This window comes from Dipodomys spectabilis, unplaced genomic scaffold (assembly GCF_019054845.1).
Source record: "Dipodomys spectabilis isolate Male_0828 unplaced genomic scaffold, ASM1905484v1 ptg000273l, whole genome shotgun sequence".
Classification (NCBI taxonomy): domain Eukaryota; kingdom Metazoa; phylum Chordata; class Mammalia; order Rodentia; family Heteromyidae; genus Dipodomys; species Dipodomys spectabilis.
Genome location: NW_024870950.1, coordinates 10,331,228 through 10,337,227, shown reverse-complemented (window position 1 = coordinate 10,337,227; position 6,000 = coordinate 10,331,228). Strand labels below are relative to the sequence as shown.

The following is a 6,000-nucleotide window of genomic DNA, read 5'->3' as shown; positions in this document are numbered from 1 at the left end:
AGGAGGAATGAAAGGAAGAAAGGAAACAGAAGGAGGCAGGGAGAGAAGGAAGGAGGGAGGGAGGGAGGAAGATTCTCTGCTGTGACAAGCACACAGGTGAGGCACATCTGGGTGGGAGAAAGGACAGGGGCAGATGAGCGATGGATCCAGAAGTGATCAAAGGTGCAGAGGAGGTGAGATCCGAAAGGAGAAGGCTGAGGAGGGGGAGCTGGGGAGCGGGGAGAAGGCCGGGGTAAGGAGCTGCCCTCTCTTGGAGACCGAGGCCCAGATGGGACATTTCACTCTATCTCTGAGATCTCAGGAAACGTGGATCCCTGCCTCAGTTTCCCCACCTGTGTCGTGGAACTAACCATGGCTGCTTGGGGGTCGTCCCGAGGAACTAAATAAGGAGGCCCAGTAAAAGCTCTTGGTATCCCCAAGTGCCCAGAGAGGCCATGGTTCTCCAACAGGAACCCAGAAACCTATCACCGAATGGACTGCAACTATGTAGATCCTGGGGTCCCACCAACCAATCTGTCTCCACTGACCAGGGCAGGGGTGGAGAACTGGGATCTACAGCGTCAGTCCCTACACTCGCCCAAATGATTCCAACCTGGGTAGCTACAAGATCACACATCGTGGGCCTTGGGTCGGTCATTTATTTCTGTTGTCCCCCATCCTCCCCAACAGCTCTTCAAAGACCATTTCACAGCGCGGAGAAGAGGCTCCGAGTAGCACATCAGCAGCCCCAGGACACACAGGCACAGGTGGGATTCTGGCCTGGGTCTGCCAAACCCCTAGCCTACAATCCCCCTTTTCTCCCTATGGGCTTTCTCCTGCCTCACCCCCTACCTGGTTCCAGCATTCCCCTCCCCCCACATCCCCATTGTTGCGTTCTCCCCCAGCCCAGGGCTAATCTAGCCTAGCAGACCATCCCCTTGTTTCCTGCCTGCCCAGAGCTCCCTCCTTCTCTCTCTGACTCTTCCTGTCCCATGCCCCCCTGTGAAGTGCTTAGCTTCCAGAGGGATGAAAGCAGAGACTGGACAGTGCCAGAAATGAGGCACGATCTCCTCAGGGGTATTGTGGGGGACATCTGCCACCCTTCTGGGGTCTGAGCGACCCTACCCCTGGCGCCTCCAACCCTAGACCCCCCCGGGCCCAGGGCACGTGCCTGCCTGACCATTCCTTGTTTACCCATGACAGGAAGAGCCACTGGCAGGATGAAATCAACTTCCACAGGGTCTAGGAGGACAAAGGGAGTTGGCAGAGGGAGCCAGGACAGGCTCTGTCCCTGTCTGCCACCAGTGCCAAGTCTGAGAGGCAGCTGGCCCAGCGGGGCTCTTCCGTGGGCTGCCCACGCCGGAGGCAGAAGGCACGGCTGATCCTTTGGGGATGGGAAAGTGCTGCGCTGTTGGTGCATTCCGCAGACTGTGATGGAAGGTTCAGATCTCATCCGGAGCCTGCCCACCGATGGCCTTGCTTCCAGGACTCTGGGGCCATTCCTTGTCCCCTATCCCCACCATCAGCCCCTCTGGTTGCCTTAACATGCTATGATCTCATTTTCCAAATCCAGGGGTTCAATCTGAACTATCTGTGTACCCAGACTTACCCAGCTGACCCACCCACTGTCCCCTGCCTGGCTTCCTGGGCCAGTTTATTACTGTACCTTCTGCCAGGACTCCTCCCCCTCCTCCCCGAGGCTGATCCACGCCCCTGACCTCGGACACCAGCTGTAAACTCCTGACTTCCCAACCTCCACACCAGGCCGGACCCTGCCACGCTCCACTAACCAACCCCACCTCTCACTCAGGGGGAGTCTCATGCCTGCCAGCTCCACCCTTCCCCCCTCTCCCCCATACTCCTGAGCAAGGCCTGGTGTGCCCAGCTGAACGACAGAACAAGTTCGGGACTTCCCAAGCATTCGCCCACAGGAAAACAAGGCAACTCATCCAAGGCCAGATTCCCAGGCCTGCCCAGAGACTGGTCCAGGGCGGGGCCCTGGCATCTGTAGTTTTGCAAAGATCTTGTGGCTGGTTCTGGAGAGGAGCAGAACTGTGGCCTCTCCCCACTTAGGTCTCTAGGTTCCCGGTGGCTCTGGCACACTTCAGTGTCATTATCTACCAAGCCCCTTCTTGGCTCTTGTTTATCTCAAGGACATGAAGTTATAGCTGGGCAACACAGACCTGACAGGCCCAGGTCATGTGACAAGCAGATCACTTGACCTCATCCAATGTTCTGAAACCCAAATGGCCCTACAGAGCCAGGCCGGAAGCTTGAGATTGGAACACACATCCACACTCAAGCTGACCTGGGCCACTCGGGCACTGATTGCTTGTGTCTGTTCACAACCCCCACCATCTCACCCATGAGAGGTCTAATGCCCCCCCAGGCCAGCCCACCATGGGGTCACCTTGGACAATGCTCAAGCTAGAGCTCGAGGCTGGATTTCTGACCTCGCTACACCCCAGCTGGTGAACAAGTATCTTAGACCCCTTGAGCTCCAGATCCCTAAGCTATAAAATAGGGGTGATAGCATCTGCCTTGGGGGTTCTAAGGAGGGTTAAATATATAGGCACATGCTCTCAGTGGGATCTGAGCTCAAAGCCGTAGAGCTGAGGCCTGGAATTGGGGTCTGTTCCTGGGAAGTCGGAGGCTAGGCCTCTGCAGGGACAGCCTCGCTGGGCCTTTGGGCCGCCCACCGTGGGGCGGCCTATCTGCCAACAGCCGGGCCCTCACAAAGGAACAATAACAGGAAACCATCCCCGGGGAAGTAGGCCAGGGCCAACTGGAAAACCTGAAGGGGAGGTGGCCAGGCCCCTTCCCTGGCTGGGTGTGTCCCCCCACTAGAGTAGAGCTCCATGCTCGCTCGCTTACCACACTCGGCCCTGGACAGATTGCTGGACAGAGCAGAGAGACGCCTCCACCGGTGAGTAGGGCCTCCCGCCTTCCTCTCTACGCTTGTCATGGGCATGGGTCTAGGATTAGAGGGTCTTGACTCCCCCATCTGGCCCTGGAGGGGATGGGGGTGGCTCTCAAGAGACAGAAGATCCTCCTGGGCAGGCTGGATTTTCTCTGGAGTCAGAACAGAGCTGGGAAAGGTGTCCCCAGCGGGGGTGCCACGGGCACGAATGGGCATCTCGGGGCTGAGGGGCAAGCAGGGCTTGGCTCTCTCGTAAGTAGGATGGGTGGGCCACGCCTACTGGTATCCATCGGAGCCAAGTTCAGAGAGGGAAAATTTCGGATTCTGCTCCCTGTTGCCCAGCATGCCAGGGTGGAGGATGGACTCCAGGTCTTGGCTTCTGGGTCCCCGATGGGAGAGGATTTACAAAGGCCTGACAGCACCCCTTCCCCCCCCCCCCCGCCCACAACCCCTCAAGTCATAGGGTTGGGATTTAGGGTGGGGGAGCCCCAATATGAAAGCTCCCAGCCTCAATCTTCTGTTGGTGCCCGCCATCTCAGGATCGGCAACTTGAGGCTGGTTCTGGGCAGTAGGGGCGCAGTCTATGAAATCCCCTCCCTTTCCTGTCTTCCAAGGCCATGATGAAGGAGCCTGGCTGGCAGACGGTGGCCCTGGGCACAAACCACCACCCTGTCCCCTTGTCTCCAAGTCCCCAAGCCTTGGCATCCTTATCTGAACACTGGGGATGGCAACTGTTTGTTATTTGTTATGAGAGCAAGGGGTGAGGCATGTAGAAGATTCTGGAACAAAGAGCCTCCTTATTTGGCTATCTGCACTCCTCAGAGGTAGACTCTTCCTGTCTCAGTGAAGACAGCTGAGATTTGGAGAAGAACTGGGGTGGAGATTTGAACCCAGAACCTGTCCTCCAGAGCTCAGGCTGTTTCTGGCACCTACAGTTTCTCGGGGTCTCAGACATCTCCTCCCTGGGAATGGCTGTAGCCGGAGATCACCGAGGAAATGTGGTGGAGCGGATGATGGCTATGGATGTCACTAGGGTTTTTCTCTGCTGAGGCAGGGTCACGGGCCACCCATCTCACCCACCTTCCCATCAGAGAGGGGCTGGCTGCCCAGCAGGTGAGAGGTGGACACTCACCTGGCCACTCCTACAGCAAGCCTGACCTGACTCCTGTTCCATGCTGAACACCCGGCTCCTTGCTCAGTGCACACACGCGGTGCCCGGGCAGGATGCCGGCAGGTGAAGGCTGGTCCAGACAGGAAGGTCACATGGGCAGCTCAGAGGGCTGACGAGGCTGGAAAAGGCCAAGGCACAGGCCCAAAAGCCTTGGCGCAGCCTCAGGTGGCCTCTGTCTTGACTGGGCTGCGCCTCGCCATCTGCAGACCCCACTCCAGAGGGAAGGGCCCCTAGAAGCTTTGGAGCCGCACGGAGGCCAGCTTTCTACGCTGAGCACCAGGACGGGTGACTTTTGCCTGGAAGGGGTTAAACTGCCCACTCTGTAGCTTCAGCCGACCATTGTGCAGAGAAACAAGGGCCGGACATGGGGGCAGGAAGCCAGCAGGGCCACAACTCATTCACTGGATGAGTCACAGCTCTGAGGCCTCCTTGGAGACACACAGTGGACACTGTGGCCATCGTCCCAAGAAAGGTCTCAAGCCCCTGTCTTCGTGGACCCATTTCTCTTATCGCAACCATTTCTCTGTACCCCTCCGTTGAGCTGAAGCTACCAGAAGGCTCCTATTGGAGAGATGGAGCTAAGTCACACAGCCAAAACAAAGTAGAAGCAAGATATGCGTGGGGACCGCCCTCCTAACCCCATAGCCTAGACCACAATCCATGGTCCAGCTCAGAGAGAAGAAAATCAGATAGTTCAGCCACAGAAGGCAGCTCAAGGACCAGTCTAGAGCTCTGTGATCTTAGAGAGAGATGCGTCCAAGAGACATGCCCTGAACCTAAGAGCTTGCGTCTGACAGAGAAACAAAAAGTCCCTCCTGATCCAGGTCCGAGCTGGTGTTGGGTGGAGAAATCACAGGTGGCTTCCTGGAGGAAGCGCAGATCCGGGGATTCTAGGAGGCACTGGATAGCCCCTCCACGACCTAAGCCCCCATATCCCCACATCTCTGTAAGGCAAAGGCCCTAGTCTCTAGACCCTTCACTAGGCACCTCCAAGCTATCAGATCCTGGCAGGTATACAGACCAGCAGGAGGAAGCGGGGGCCAGGGGCCCAGCAGTGAGCGAGGTTTCCCTCTGGGGCAGAGCCAGGAAATGAGGCCAGACATGAGTTGGTCAGTTAGGGCCACAGCCACCAAATGTACATGGGGGTCAGGACCCTGCCCAATTGCTGTGCACCTGCTGTGTGCTAGGTTTGGACCCATGATCCTATCCAATCCTCCCATTCGGGTAGGCAGCCACCATCACCTCTATGACAGATGAAGCTGAGGCTCAGAGAGGGCAAGGGATGGGTCCAAGGCCACACAGCTCAGAAGCAGACAGGCAAGTTCAAACAGACAGACGGGAAGGGCTCACTGTTCCCCTGACTGTCCCCACCATTGCAATCAAGGCCACGGAGCCCAGAGAGACTGGAAAGCCCCCCCCCCCCAGGGTGTGTGTCCTCTGACTGAAGTCTGAAGTTGCTACATAGGAGATAGAGATAGACTGGAGCCCAGAGACCCAGCATAAATTAATTCTAAACTGGGTCTGGTCTATTGGTATTTCTACCTGAAAGAATGCATTGAGAATTCAGTAAATGGGCTTGAATCCACCGGGAATGAACGTTATGATTGATTGGCGATGCCTGCCAAGGTTGCAGGAAGGGAATGAGTGAAGAGCTTATGAATCCTGCTTTGCCAGCCCTGCCTTTACAGGCCCTTTCTTGGGTGGATCTGCATTTTCACTATAAACTGTTATGAAGGATAATTTTATTACCTCTAAAGAATCAAAATCCTTATAGTGGCCAGACACTAGTGGCTTACACTTGGAATCCCAGCTACTCAGAAGGCTGAGATCAGAGCCTGGGAAAGAAAGTCCATGAAACTCTCATCTCCAATTAACCACCAAAAAAGCCAAAAGTGGACTTATGGTTCATGTGGTAGAGCACCAGCCTTGA

General features: G+C 56.3%; 1 protein-coding gene across 1 annotated transcript in view; it reads left to right on the top strand.

Moving 5' to 3' along the window:
• The first annotated feature begins 2,840 nt into the window (after positions 1-2,840).
• Cdh5 (cadherin 5) overlaps positions 2,841-6,000 on the top strand; it is a 32,940-nt gene continuing 29,780 nt past the window's right edge. Inside the window, exon 1 of the mRNA XM_042700886.1 lies at positions 2,841-2,905. The gene's annotated coding sequence lies outside the window, so the exon portion shown is untranslated. The remainder of the gene's footprint in view (positions 2,906-6,000) is intronic.